Genomic DNA, 16,610 nt, shown 5'->3' with positions numbered 1-16,610 from the left:
CGTAAAGATATTTACATAATTGCTGAGGCGCATTCTGCCAGCATGGGTTAACTGTGCCTACATTGCTTATTTCTTCTTCTTCTTCTTCGGAGTCAGTTCTCAGGTCGCCGTTAAAATTAATATTCATGTCTAATCCATATCGGGGTATTTTTTAAAATAATTGCAAGTGTCAGTTTCCTTTGAAGCCTACAAACAAAATGAGTTGCTTTCAAATTCGTGTTGTGGAGATTCCTGACTGCATAGCAAAAATTCAAATAGCCTCCCTTTGTTAAAAATGGTTGTTCGGTTGGCTGATGAAGCTTATTTTCCTCGCGTGACAGGCGTGTCACGTCGGCGAAGGATAAATTAACGCGCGCAAAATAATGCAAAGGTTTGATAGCGGAAATTTGTTTCCTTTTTTTTTTTTAATTGGTTTAGCTGGCCAAGAATAAAGACAACGACTTTTTCAGAATTAATTTCCTAAAGAACAACATAGGTTACGTTTTTCAGCTAATTGTTGTACGCGTGACTTAAACGCATCACGCGATTAAAATTATTGTCTTAGCTCTGAATTTATTTACAACAACGTTTAACAGCAGCTGTAAAAACCTTTACTTTTCTGTGTATTTATTCTCTGCTGCTTATGTGGATAAATGCGATCAGGCTCTGAAAGTGTAAAGGGACAATCAATATTCAGGTACTTAATGTAATAGCCTTAACCCTTAGTAGTCAATTATTTTATCCTTCTTGCAGCACAATTGTTAATTTAAAGACGATGAGCAATTTTTTCGGTGTATCGCAAAATAACTTCATCTGCGGTACATATGTCGATTCTGTTGATGAATACGTGTTTGCTTTGCGCTCTAATGGAATATTTATTCTTCACTTTTTATCTCTGGAACGTATAGTCTGTTATTCGATCCATCTAGTTTCTTTAGGTTGTGTGATATCACCGAAAAATGAACTGTACAATAAAATTTCTTAGTGCTGTCAAATCGAAGAAAACATAGCACTTCGGTAAAACTGATCCAAATTAATTTTCTCTCCATAAACATTACTACAATGTCGTGTAAACTGCTGACGAGAATAAAAAACAATCAACTTGTTAAAATGTCCAAATGCTTAGCGAAACACATCGAGATTTAGTGGTAAGATCTTCGGATTTCAGATGGAAAAATCTGCATAGGAGTGTCCACTTTGAATTGTTGTTTTACATGTAATATATAACAACAACAAAAAAGAGGAAAAATTGGCGATTAGTTCGTAAAACCAAAAATTTGAAAGTCAAATGAAAACTGAGTTGGAGACAAGAAGCAGTCAGCTTGTGGATGATGCGGGTTCTAAAAATTACTGATATTCCATTTTTTTCTTGTCGACATTAGGATTTCTTTTCTCAGAATCAATGAAAATAAAACGAAATTTTAAAAAATTGAAAAAAAGAAAAACATACTTTGTCCACATGCTCTTTAGGAAGACGTTATAACTACTAGAGTTTCAATAACTTTTAGTATATAGATAACTTCTCTAGTCTATAACTGTTTACTTCCAAACAATAAATTCTTAATTCTCTAAACCATACCAGAGCTTTCACAGGAAAGAGGGCAGTGGGAAAAACGTGATTCATCAAATCCCTTGTTCCTTTTTTCAACGAGTGATGATAAGAATGCTCGTCCTCTGGCTAGGTATTAAAAATAGGTCCGCATGCGTACATGTGTGGCTCACGAAATTTAGCTGCTTTTTGTCTCATTGGGTTTCTATTAGAAGAGCTAATATCTGATTACCATTAGATAGTTTTCAATATTGATCCTGTTCATTAATAACACAAGATAACTAGCATACAAAAGTCCCGAAATGTTCATTCTGAAGATGAGAGTTATTGGCCAAACTTTGGTTTGGAGGTCTCATTTTGACAACAAATGTTGCACATGTATCCCGAGGATTTTAGGAACTGAAAAAACATCAGCATAATCTTCCATAGTGATCTGAGAGATTCAGTCACGATTATGTTTACGTAACGAAGTGGATTTGACTTCTGAAGTTTGTTAGTTGATTGTCTTTTCCAAGGCAAGTGATGTGAAATAAACTCTCGGGAAGAATTTCACATGAATATTTTTGACATTTTGTGTACCAGTACACAAGGACAAAACTTTGTAGAAGAGCAGGGACATTCGGGAAATGATGTAATCTAAATTAGAAGCCATTGGGAGCTTGTTTGGTTTGAACGTGTGACTAATTTTGGACAATGTATACATGTAAAGTAACACAATGCTGAGTGTAGGTTTCTTTTGTCTATTAGGGTATAAAGTTCAACTTTCAGTTGGTTGAGAGCAAAACGTTTACTATAATTATTGTATTTAGGTATTGTGGAACTGTATTTTCAATAAAGAATACAGAAAAATTTAGTTGAAGTAGGTAGATATGAGGTTATAAATGGAAGAATCTAGGGAAAAAAGATAGGTACATTACAAGATCAGAACAAAAGCAATATTTTAATTTATTGTTTTTTTAGAGGGCACGGTAACGAATCCTGCAATCTGATTGGTTCTTTATCCGGTCAGTATTTTCCTATCTCTGCCCACGGGCCACGGTAACGCTTTCGTGAGTCGCCGAGTACATCCCAACTTTCGTTGCCATTTTTCATAAATATACCTCGTTTTCCGGCTGGGCAGTATTTTTAAGTAAACACATCGGTCACTACCTCAAGCCGATAAATAACTTATGAATCCTCTCTTTTCTCTCTATCAAATCACTTTGGTTGACAGAAAAATATTGGTTTCAGAATGAATTTGAATAAACAATAGTGTCATTACGTTGGTTGACAAGCGGCCTAAAAACCAATTAATCTGCAATTAATTTTAATCGTTCACCAAAAGTACCCAGAAAGTTGAAACGTGAAGTATTTGGTTACAGTTAAACTGAACGATGGAACTTTCATTCATTTAATATCTGAATTTTCTCGAGCAATTTGTTCGTAGTGAAAGAGCGAGCGAAGTTTTAATTTAAGTTCTACAACAAATATACGCTCCCGGTGAGTCTTTCCAATTCCGTTCAATTTAGAAATTTGTACCGTAAATTGCAAAACAGAAATTGAAGGAATTTTTTGAGAAAAGGCCGCATTATATTCCCTTGTGTCTCGTTGGAGTGTGCCGTTCGAATTTAGTTTTTGTGAAGGAAAGACCAGAGTCACACACGCCATTGCAGCAAACAAACGAGCAAACTCTCACAACTTCAAAGTAAAAAAATTGAATTTACTCACAATTACTTTCCTCGCCGTTTACTTAATGAACAGAGGTAAATCTTCGTACATGAATGAATGGTCGATGAGAGTGAATAATACTTTCCGTTAGATCATTGACTGATTTTGAAGAAAACATTGTCGTGACAGCCCTTGCCAAACTAGTTCTGGTGTTTTTCAAATGTTCCTACGCTTTTTTTTCTTGCGCGCTCTCTAATTGACAGGTGTCAGATTGTGACAGATACTTGTAAAAATAATGTTTCAAAGTTTGTTTGGAAGCCTTTTAAATCACCTTTATCGTTACGGAAATGAAAATGTTTCACTGAGGCATCTCTCTTTAATTTGCATTACCTCTATTTTAACTACCATTTACTCACTCAAAAATTGTTCAGTTTATGGAAGATCTTACCATATTTACAGCCCTAAATCATTCGGGTTCTTTCGGAAAGAATTTCGTCAAGTTTAAAAACAATAAATATGTTATTTACCGGCTAAGGGTCGGTCCGTATGGTGAAAAACTGTGACCTCTGTCTTGAAAATGCTACCCTCGGCCTACGGCCTCGGGCAGTATTTTCAAGACCTCGGTCACAGTTTTTCACCATACGGACCTCCCAGCCGGCAAATAACATATATGTATCATATGTTGAGTTAAGTACTCTGAAGTAACATTAACGTTGCTAATAATTTTTAACCCAATACCTGGAGGTTTTATTTAACAGAAAGTTCAATAGAGATAGTGTCACCATAATAGATTTCAGGAACAGTAATCAGAGACATATCTTAAACACAGCAGAGCAATGTACAGGCAAGTGCATGATGGTATCATATGATTTAAACTACCAGAAGCTTTCAAGTTTTCTTATTATTGAAATTTTAATTTCATGCCAGTAAGTCTAACAAATTCAAGTTATGGGGAGAAATGAATAGGTGAACTTGACATCATCATACAAATGGTCAACTTCACATCATCATGCAAAGTGCTAATCTACCGTACAAAAAGGTCCAAAACAAACATGGTAAGCAACTGAATTTCATGTATCACTTGGTGTTAGAGCACACAAGAGGAAGTGTGAGACCTGCTTCACTCTCATTTGCTAGAACAAGATTGAACTTCTGGTACCAATCAAAATTCAGAATGACTGTGACAGTTTGGAACTGATCTCTAAGGACTGTGCTTTTAAGGGGTCTACAGATGTGATATAAACGTAACAAATGTCAGTTCCATTGAACTGTCTTCATAAAAACTCAACAAAGTCTAAGCTACATGTAAGTTAATTCAAGTGTACTTTGGTATTCTAAATAAGCAGAAGTAAGTTTTTCACAAACAACAAATGTTGAGCTCATAGCATGTGTGCAGTTTAAAGTATTTGAAAAATTTAAAAGTGCTTATCATATGAGAAATCGTGTTATTAATTCATAATGTATACGTGAAAGATGCACATTCACAGGAAATCAACAAACTGATGGCAGATAAATTTGACAGTATTGACTAAATGAAGTGTGGGCCATCAAAATTTGTCCTTCAGCTGAATTCTTGCTCAGGAACGCAATTTTGTTAGTGTTTATCAATATACATAAAAGTATCCAAGCTTTTGTTTATTTTTGTCAGCTACAGCATGTATCAATCAACAACCTACTTTGTGTAAATCTCATTGGTTTCTAATGTGATCTATTATTGCTGAGCCTAGTTTATATTATTTCGTACATGAGTTATTACTTTTTTACTGATGGTAAATGAAAAAGGCACCTAGCTTTTTTCAGCTAATCAAAAAAGTGCAATTTTTCATATATATCAGTATTGTGATGAATTCACCAAACCAAACAAAAAACTGAAAAGGAGGTGTAGTCTACCAAATAAAGGCCTTATACACATGTATTGCTTCCAAGTATAGATACCAATGCTTATCTGAGCCATTATGAAGAGAATCTAGAAGACTGCCAAGCTTGAAGGAAGTCATGAAATGTTAAGGTCTGAATAATTCTGGCCATAACTTGGAAAACATAGCACTAATCACATTTCAGTTAACATTAAGGCACTAGGCTCCTATTCATATTTTAATAAAAGCGAAACCACTTTGTTACTGAATTCCAGTAGATTACTCCCCAAAGTTTGGAATCAATCACAATAGACATTTAGCACCATGTTAACGACAAACTGCAGTTTCAGGTTAGGCGTTAGACGTTTGTGACTTTTATTGGTTTAGCTATGTAAACATGAAAGTATAATTTCATTTAAAGGGGCCGTCAAATCGAATTGACAGACAACAGCAGTGTTTGATTTTCTAATGGCAACAAAAAAGTCCTATTTTCACTCACTGGCTAAAAATTGTTTATTCTATTTGTATTCCATGCCATGAGGTGGCAGGGTATTCTGCAGTTTAACCAAAATTTTATCTTAGCATTTACTTAAAAGACTGGTTGAGTAATTTTCTCACTGAGCATGTGGTATAAACAGAATTTTAGGATAAAAAACATTCCAGTAAATGACTTACGTGAAATGTGTCCGCATAGAGAGCCAATAATGACTCCTAAGTTTCAATGTGGCGCAACCTGCACTAAAGTTCCAGACCGTGAAATGTTGGCCTGTGAGAGCACAACTCCACGTTGTAATCCACTTAGAAGACAAGCCGACTGTAGGAAAGCCGGCGTGTGTGGCGTGTCTAGCAAACAATCGTTTTTCTTTTTCTTCTGGCGTTTCAGTTAGAGACTTTTGCGTCCTTTTCATATGTTGTGTTTGGTTTCTTTTATTTCTGAAAGGCAAATGTTCAATTTTTGGACTCTCGTGAACATTTGGCAAATCAAGTTCATTATCTCTGACAAAGACACCATTAATTTCAAAAGGAACAACCCCTATTTGTAAGCAGGAAATTTTCAAATATGACTCAAGGTTTTCAATTCCTTTAATGGTAAGCAAAGTACATTTCCCAAATCCCTGGAATGAGTATCAAAAATTTTAAAGCTTTGTTCTGAATTGTTAATCACTGCAACAGTATTAATTCTGTGAAGTTTATATGAAATAATTCATTTTTGTACTGCGGTTGTAGATGAAAGTGAAATGTGATCATCGCAGTAAATTTTCCAATTTAAGCAATTGGAAAGAAGAAGCCTGAAAAAAAAATCAGGGCTTCAACGGGAAGCCCTGATTTTTTTCAGGCTTCTTCTTTCCAATTGCTTAAATTGGAAAATTTACTGCGATGATCACATTTCACTTTCATCTACAACCGCAGTACAAAAATGAATTATTTCATATAAACTTCACATCATTTCACTGCTCGGGAAGATATGAACTCAATAAATTGACCTCGCTCCCAATGTGTGGCTTCATAGCTCAGTTGGTAGAGCATCGCACCGGTATTCGCGGAGGTCACGGGTTCGAATCCCGTTGAAGCCCTGATTTTTTTCAGGCTTCTTCTTTCCAATTGCTTAAATTGGAAAATTTACTGCGATGATCACATTTCACTTTCAGTATTAATTCTAATCATTAAAAAACAACAATTGTAGTTAAGTTGACAATTTGAATTTTGAAGAGACATGTATGGCCCATTATTTGATGTCTTGAACAAACTTCCTGTCAATGACTCACTATATTATAATGTGTATACTTTATTGTAAATTGAAACAATGCATGGAACATCAGTCAAATTCCTTCCTGGCTTTTTTCCTTTTCGGATTTTGCTTTTTTCTAGGACAACTTTTAGTGCAATTAAGCAAAGTAAATTGATATTGAATATAGAAAACTAGAGACTTCATATTAGTAAAGAGTACAAACCTTTAAATATATTCCCCCAAAGAATTGGATCATGGTATTTCATACGCTTGAGCTTAACATTCTGAGAATTAACAAACACCATTATGAGGTTGATAATTTGAAGGAAACTGCCCAATGAGTTACATCTATTAACTATCCTATTACAGAAAGTTTTTGATTAGTAAAAGAACGCTTCACAGTAGGTACAGTCGTCTGGTAATTTGTTATATAGCAAATTGAAGAAATCAGAGGTGGCAATGGAGAAACAAATCGAAAATTTTGGAAACCTACTTAAAAGTGCGTAAGAGCGCAAAATACTACAAAACCAAAATGTCATGCCGGTACATTGCCCTCCGTCAGGCTCTGTAGCGGTGGTTGTCGGTAAACACGTGCACGAGTGGGAGACATTCCATTGCTACCTTCTAATGTCATAGATTTCGTGATGTTGTCCACTCAGATGGTCCTTATGTTTTTTCGGTTAGCTTGTGAAGCTTATTTTCCCCGTTTGACAGGCATGTCACGTCGGCAAGGGATAAATTAATGCGCGAAAATTAATGTAAAGGTTTAATAGTGGAAATTTGTTTGCCTCTTTTTTATAAATTGTTCTAGCTAGCGAAGAGTTAAGACCTCAACTTTTTCAGTATAAATTTCTACAGAATAACATTGTATCGAGACGTCCTCTCGAAAATACAGAGTAAAAGTACGCAGAGTTCACAACAACATGCTACATATTTTTTAATGGTGAGCACGTGCTCTCGCTTCCTCTTACATACGGGAAATCAGTAACTAACGTAATACATCACGCCACATGTCACATCCTCCCCAATATAAAATGGGTAGACAAACAAAAGAAAAAACGAAAAAACTGGAACATGCATGAGAAACCTTAACCAATAATAAACTGGAACATGGACACTATGTGCGAAAGTGTCTCAACTGGTAATAAATGTTCAATTTTGAACAACAAATAGAAGGTTCGGTGTTAAGCCTAACAGGCAGTGTCCACAAGTTGCTTGTAGGTTGGTCACGCTACAAAGTCCTAAAAGTATGAAGGTCTAGTGACTAGTCTTTCTGACTGGGTTCTAATCCCTGAGTCCAGCTCTTTGTAGGGTTCACTACATGGTAGGCTTTTAGTGCCTGATTCTTTGCGAAGTGAGGGCTCATCTGGCTCGTCAGGGCAGCTTGACATTTGTGGTGGCTCAGTAAGGGTATCCTCAGGAGGCAATTTGCTGGTCCTTCTTCCATGGCCTAACATGTTGCTGTCTGGTATTTGCTGTGATTCACCACTAGTTGCTTCAGGGCGTGAATAATTAGTCTTCTTCAGATGGGCTCTGTTGCGCCTAGAGGAAGATCCATCTGCTGTCTCAATTTCATATAACCTTTCGTCAAGTCGTTCAACAACCACTCTCCTCTTCCATTCCTTTTGCCCCAGTACAAACGGTTTCAGCCTCAAATTGTCTCCCTAATTCAATTCAGGTAAGTCATGGGCATCAGAATTGTAGTATCGAGCCTGCCTTTTTTGAACATCTTTCAGCTTCTCTCTCTCGTGACTAGAGCTCAGGGTTCTTGGTTCAAGGAGAGAACCAGTTGTGGGAAGTAATGTCCTTGTCCTCCTATTCATAAGCTTCTGAACTGGACTACTTCCGATTCCTTGAGATGGGATATTGCGCTCAGCCAGTAGTCCCAAGTAGAAGTCATTGCCACCTTTAGCAGTTCTACGGAGGAGTATTTTAGCAGACTTCACAGCAGCCTCTACTTTGCCGTTAGCCTTACTATTGCAAGGAGAGGTGACCCTGTGCTCAATGTCCCATTCTTTTGTAAGCTTTTGGAACTCTGCAGCTACAAATTGGGGGCCATTGTCACTAGCAAGTGGACAGTTCCAGAATCTGTGTTATGTAGCCGGTCCAGCTCCCAATAACCACTATAGTAATCGACCATTACCAAGTAATATTTCTGGTTAAGGGTGAAGAGGTCCACAGCAACTTTTTCCCAAGGCCTCTGGTATGTCATGACTCATGAAGGTCTCTTTCCCATGAGAAACTTCAAATAATCTGCAGGGCTCACAAGTCGAGATCCAGCGCTTGAGTTCAGAGTTCATACCAGGCCAGTACAAACTCTCTCTCGCTCTCTTCAAACAGCCTTCTACACCAGCATGCGACGCATGTATGTCTTTCTTTATCTCAGCTCTCAGCCCTTGAGGCACAACAAGGCGCTCCCCTTTGAACACCAGCCCATCATAAATACTAAGTTCATCTCTCATGCTGTAGTAGGGGGTCAGCTGAGGTGAGATCTTTGACCGATCCTCGGCCCATCCCTTCAGTATGGTGTCCATAAGCAGTCGCAGGGTTTCATCCTTTGCAGTCTCGAGTTGGACTTTCTGTACCCTCTCTTATCGCATGGGTAGAAATTGGACCTTAATGAGAGACTCAAATTCACTGGGGGTTGATTGACCATCAGCTGGGAGAAATGATCTGTTCATTATGTCTGCCAGAAGCTGGGTATGGCCAGGGGTGCACTGGACGTCTATGTCGAAGGCCAGGCTTCTGAGGAGCATACCTTGTAGGCGTTTTGGTGCCCTGTCAAGTGGTTTATTGGCGATAGACTCTAGAGGCTTGTGGTCTATTTTGATGACAACATGACGCCCATTGATATACTGATGCCATTTCTCAAGTGCAAAGACAATTGCCAACATTTCTTTTTAGATGGTTGCATAGCGAGTCTCTGGATCCGTTAAAGCTCTACTAGCATAAGCAATGGGGCGACCTTCTCGCATAAGGACCACACCAAGCCCTAGGCTACTGGCATCGCACTGTATGACAAGTTCCTTGTCTGGGCTGTAGTAGTCAAGAACTGGAGCTTGAGTGACAATTGCTTCACCTCATCGAAAGCTTTCTCTTCAGCATTTCCCCAGTACCATTCGACTCCTGTCTGGGTCAATCTCCTAAGTGGATCCATGACTTGGGAAAGTCTTGGCAGGAATTTAGCAAGGTAGTTAACAGTGCCATTCAGTCTCTCATTTTTTTCCTTGGTCCCAGGCGTTTCTAGTTTCAAGATGGCTTCGACTTTGTTTGGGTCAGGTTTCAAGCCATGTGCAGTCAGCAGATGTCCCATGAAATCCACCTGTTGTACCCTCAGCACCACTTTGTCCCTGTTGAGCTTGACGGACTTCTGCCGGCAACGTTCCAATAGCAACGAGAGATTCTTTTCATGATCTTGCCTGGCGTCATCAAGAGTGTCACCAATACCATAAATCAATATGTCATCTGCTATGCAGGCAACACCCACAATTCCTTCCAGAGCTTGGACCAGACGTTTCTGGAATATTTCCGAGCTTACGGAAAGTCCAAAGGATAGGCGTGTCCACCTATACCTCCCACAAGGGGTTGAAAATATGGTAAGCATGCTAGAGTCTTCTTCCAAAGTACAGTGCCAATATCCATGACTAAGGTCAACTTTGCTGAAGATTTTGGCCTTAGCAAGGTCAGGAAGGATGTCATCAAGGACTGGTAATTGATAGTGTTCCCGCTCTAGCGCAAGGTTCAAAGAACGTGGGTCTATGCAGATGCGTTGGCTTCCGTTCTTCTTGGTGGCAATTGCCATCTGATTTACCCAGTCAGTGGGCTCATCCACTGGAGTGAGAACTCTTGCAGTGTCTAGCCTGTCAAGTTCTAGTTTCACTGGTTCTTTTAACTCAATAGGCAGTCGTTTTGGCGGGCAAAGTATCGGTTTCACATCAGAGTTCAGTGTGAGTCGCACAGAGCCAGGCAGGGTTCCAATGTCCCCGTTGAAAATGTCAGGAAATTCATCTAAGACATCAGTGCTATCTACTACTCCATTGACATGCTCAAACTGGTCATAGTTGACTGTGATGAGGTTCATCTTTTCAGCAGCCTTGCGGCTAAGCAGGGGGGTGAGCTGTTTGTCAACAACGGCAAACTTTACCATGTACTTCAACAGTGTTTTTGGGTTTTCAAAGAGCAGCTTGCAGGTTTCAAGCGCTTTCATCTTCACTTTGTTCCACATTTTCAGGGAGATATTAGAAGGCTTAGTATGGCTGTAATCGGTGTGGCTTTTAGGGATATACAGACAGTGGCTCCACAGTCCACTTGCAGACTGACTGGCTTGGAGTTAACGAGCATTTCACAATAAATGGGCTTGTCTTGTTTTTATGGAACACCATTAACAACGACACTAAGAGTCTTAACTGAAGCCACGTCCGAGTCAGAGTCTGAAGGGTTAGAGTCTTGACTTACCGAGTGAACTTTGTCTTTTCGCTCGCAAATCTCCGAGCCCTTCCAGTGATTCATTTTACCACAGACACTGCACCTTTTACCCCATGCAGGACACAGTTCCTTCTTCATAAGATGAATTTTTAAGCAGAATTTGCATTTGAGCTCTCGTGATTGGGAGTTACTCCTGTCAGTTAAATGTTCGGGACGGTCACTCCGTCTCCCGCTCGTCTTTGGAGGGCCCTTTGCCTTGTTAATCCAATGAACTTCCTCGGGTTTTCCACCTATCGCTTGCATATGAGTTGTGGCGCCCTCCGAGGTTCGACAAATATCGATACACTTCTTTAGGTCGAGCTTTCTTTCCTGAAGTAGACGTTTGCGAGCATCCTCCTTTCTGATCCCAAGGACTATGCGGTCTCGTATCAGAGAGTCTTTCATCGTCGGGCATGTGCAGAAATTACATGTGTCGGTCATGTTTCTGAGGGCGGTCAGGTAAGCATCGAAGTTTTCACCAGCTTCTTGATTGCGTTGGTTGAATTTGAAGCGTTCGCACGTCTCGTTTACGTCACCGGTGAAGTATTCGTCAAACTTAACGACTATCGTGTCGACCTTGTTTGAATCTTCGCTCTGCCCGATGGTGCAAAGAAAAAGAGCCTTCTGGTATGCCTCTCCTTGCGTTGAAAATTTCGAAACAATAGCAAAGTTGAGCCAAGTTTGCTTCCACAACTTCCACCTTTTCGCCGAGCAGTCAGCAAGATTGAGTGGAGGTGGCGGTTTCACTTGAGGTAACGACGGGCGATGGCTATTTCCAGCTTGGTTCGAAGCCGTTGTGTGTACAGAAACAGTCGCGGGGGTTCCAGAGGAAGATTCCTAGTCGTTCATCGTTGAAACAATAAACAGAATAAAAACCACCACCGCTGCCACCATGTATCAAGACGTCCTCTCGAAAATACAGAGTAAAAGTACGCAGAGTTCACAAAAACAAGCTACGTATTGTTTAATGGTGAGCACGTGCTCTCGCTTCCTCTTACATATGGGAAATCAGTAACTGACATAATACGTCACGCCACATGTCACGAACATAGGTTACGTTTTGTACCTAACGGGGCAATTTTTTATGCATTAATACTCGGTACGCTGCAGATAATGATATAAGAGTTGTAAATGATAATGAAAATGGTAATGATAATTATTCAAACTATATCCACCTTTGTTTCAACTTCTTGATTCTGATGTAGGAAAAATATTTTCAACCATAGGACAACATCATAAACTTTTGAGATCTGGTTTGAAAGAATTAGCACAAAAAATCGTCTTTCATGTACACGGCGAAACAGAAATTTCCGATCTGAAAATTGGTGTGTCAATGATGACATCATCTGCATTTATAAGTTGAATAATGGTGCGAACTAGTCAAAATGTGAGTTGCCGAACGATAGTTATCTTTCTTTATGATCAGGGATCAAATTTGGGTTAGAAAGTCTTCATTTTGCTGCAGCATTCTATCAGCTATCTAGTTAGTTTCCAATAGTAGTAGTAATCAGCCCTTTCTTTAAACCTAAACCAATTTTCTTTTCTATTTTTCACTGGGAAAAAGAAAAACAGCTATGTCAAGACAAAGACCCCAGTATTTGCATAGAAAGTAGAAAAAGTTACTTGGCTTCAGAACTAGTACTTAAAAGAACAACAATTTATCTACCTAAAAAATGCGAAAATACATGGCAGATACTAAACATGTACTTTCAAAGTTAAACTCGTCCCTAACCTATTTAGGATTTCAAGAGCAGTTGTAGGAGCCCTGATTATTTATGCAAACGAAATTTGGTAGGCATTCGTTCTTTTTAACAGCAGAAGCTTCTCTGCATTTGTTACTGTCTGAAAAAACAACATGCAAACTACATAAAGATTAAAATAAAACGACTGTCAATTCAAGATAAAGGAAAATAAACGTCACAAGTTCAATACTCGTAATCTTATGACACAAATGTTAGAAAACACGAAAACAAGAAACAGGATTTTCCGTCAAGAAATCACACATCAACGAGAACGAGAAACGATCGGCCATCTATTCATTCTAATCGGAAGATGAAACAAAAAATCAGTTAACTCCAGACCCTGCTTATCATGGAGCACAATGTTACATCTAAGGCTAAATGTTTGTACTTTGTTTCAAAGAAATTCGCTACATTTCTGCTGGTAGTCAATACGAATTAAGTCACTGATTATTTTGCATTTTGTTTACGAAATCGTGGAGTTCTATCATTTACTGTCACGTATGTGGAATTCTGTTGTAATTGCAGTATTCGGAACGCAATTACACCGGGAAAGGAGTATATAGAAATAAGAGAAGATAAACGGAAGCGAACTAAACAGTTCAGTAAATAGCCTAAAAATCTAACACTATGAGAGAGAGAAAAAGTTTTTTTTTCTTAATTCAAAAATTGTTCAGATTTTCAATTTAAGAACTAAATTAAAATTATTTTCTCACTCAAATCCTCACTTTGCTTCCATTGCTAAACGTAAAGTAGGCATCCCAAGCTCACGTCTCGAGAGAAAGCAAACGATTTTTTCATGAACTAACGAAGTAAAGTTGACTTCCACTTCTAGCTGGCTGGCATTTTTTACTCGTAGGTTATTTCGGGCAGCCAGCGCCCCTATCATTGTCTGTACTATTATTATAAATTCTTCTTTCTTGTATATTTTGGGGTGAAAAATAAAGTTGTTGTTGAAAAATAAAGTTGTTGTTGTAGCGGGAATAATAGTAGGAAAAGCGAGCTTAAAACGGCAGAGAACGCCAGAAACCACAACGGACACACAAGATTTAAGTAAATTCTACTGATTTTACGCGTAAATAATATTTCGAAATTTACGTATCGTTGTTAATCGACCACATTTCGTTCCCCATATTATTCCTTACAACGTGGTTAAATTCTCAACGTTCCCCCTCTAACTTAACACCAAATCACACAACGCGTGACGCTTTTATGAATCAATCGCTTGCTTTTTTTCTCTCAACGTGAGCTTGGGACGCTTGTGCGTAAAGATATTTACATAATTGCTGAGGCGAATCCTGCCAGCTTGGGTTAACTGTACCTACATCGCTTATTTCTTCTTCTTCTTCTTCTTCTTCTTCTTCTTCTTCAGCGTCTGTTCCCAGGTCGTCCTCAAAATTAATATTCATGTCTACTCCATATCGGAGTATCTTTTAAAATAGCTGCAAGTTTCAGTTTCCTTTGAAGCCAACAAACAAAATAAGTTGGTTTCAAATTCGTGTTGTGGAGGTTCCTGACTGCATAGAAAAAATTCAAATAGCGTCCCTTTGTAAAAATGGTCCTTCTGGTTGTTCGGTTGGCTGGTGAAGCTTATTTTCCTCGTGTGACAGGCATGTCACGTCGGCTAAGGATAAATTAACGCCCGCAAAATAATGCAAAGGTTTGATAGCAGAAAATTTTTCCCTTTTTTTCTTCAAATTGTTCTAGCTAGCCAAGAATAAAGACAACGAATTTTCCAGTTTTAAATTCCTACAGAACAACATAGGTTACGTTTTTCAGCTAACGGGGCAATTTGTTATGCATTAATACTCTATAAACTGCAGATAATAACATAAGAGAAGTAAATGGTAGTGAAAATGGAAATGATAATTATTCAAACTATATCCACCTTTTTTTCAACTTTTTGTTTCCTAGCAGAGGGGAACTGATATAGAAAGAATATTTTCAATCATAGCACAACATCATATAATTTTGAGATCTGGCTTGAAATTAACACACAAAATCATCTTTTACGTAAACAACGATACAGAAATTTCTGATCTGAAAATTTGTGCGTCAATGATGGCATCATCTGTATTTATCACTGCACGAAAAAACGGATTTAAACAGGTTTGCGACAGAAGTAAATATGATGCAAATTTAGCCTTCTAAATTTGACCAAAATTATCACCAGAAGTAATTATGATGCAAACACCGATGTTTATTCCGTTGAAATTGCGTGCAAATACGACGTAAGCCTGAAATCTACTTTACATTTGCTTCGTATTTGATACCTCCGCAAATCAACAAATCCGGTGTACATTTACTCCAGATTTGCTCTCTGTGGAAAAATAATGTTTGCTTTCTGCAAAAATCTAAGCAAACATGTTGCAAATCTATATGTATGCATCACTGTTTTCCAACGTTTACCCAAACTACATCCAAAAACTTTCGCGTGCGTTTTACTCATGTAACATGTGCAAATATTTACTTTTGGACAAAATTTGCATTACTTCCAAATGACCAGATTTGCGAGTGTTTTCTCACATTTGCTTTCGGTTTTCTGATAGTATTCGTTCTGATGAGGGATGAACGTTCGAAACGCCATCTTTTTGAGGTGACAATGTCAACCTAGTTGACTAAACAATTTTCCAACTTCCACTCCGCAACCAACACAGCATCAGTCCACTTTAAAGGAAAACTAACCCCTTAACAAATTTTGACCATGAACTGAGGCATTTCGAAGGCAATAAAAAAGGAAAAAAGGGTCATCTAAAGTGTGTATAATGAACACAAGTCATGGGGTGGATAAAGATCCCCCCTGAAAGCATAAACTTTATTTCCAAAAGAATTTGGAATTAACACTAATTTACATCAGTTCAATTATACCATGTCGTAGAAAATACAGTCAATCTGAGTACAGATCGACTAGTTGACGGTTTTTTAAAGAATCGGTTTGAGCAATGTCACCGCCAAATTTTTCCACTGACGTTTCTTAGTCTTGTCTTGTATTTTCTTTAAAAAACGCTGCATTACAATGAAAAAGAGTGACATTGGGTAAACCATTCACACCTGATCTGTACTCCACCCAGGATGGCCACCCCTCCCGGTTCCCCTTAGTTCCTAGTGACTGGGGGATATGGGCCTCAACCCCAGAGACTACCAGGACTCCTGTCCAGGGTGGCTACCCCCACTACCACTCGATCTTATCTCCCCCCAGGAGGGCCTTTCCTGGTCCCCTTACCCCTAGATTTAAGCACTTCCCTGCCACCAGAATTTTGCCCATTACCTATTGTGTGTTTTCTGTGTGGTACCTGGCATAGAGCCTTTATGCAAAAACACTGCCAATTGGAAGAGATTATTAACTCGCTTATTAAAAAATAATAACTACAGTGTTCATGTAGTGCTACTGTTGCCATGGCCTAAATCTTAAAAGAAGAAAGAAAATCATAAGAGCACAACATGCTGAATCCTTTGTCAAAAGTCTCCCAATCTAAACCAAAACTGATCCCAATACAAGAAAGTTATCTACTTTGTGAGTGCTTATACACTAGGGATTCACCATCAGGTCTTGACACCTCATTTCACTGCCATTTTAAATAAGTAAAGCGATGTTCAGCAGTGATTAAAAGCAATAGAACCAGATCCACTCTCCATCATGTATTTTG

This window comes from Pocillopora damicornis, chromosome 1 (assembly GCF_964200805.1).
Source record: "Pocillopora damicornis chromosome 1, jaPocDami1.2, whole genome shotgun sequence".
In the NCBI taxonomy this organism is placed as follows: Eukaryota; Metazoa; Cnidaria; class Anthozoa; order Scleractinia; family Pocilloporidae; genus Pocillopora; species Pocillopora damicornis.
Note: the sequence above shows the minus strand (reverse complement) of the source record.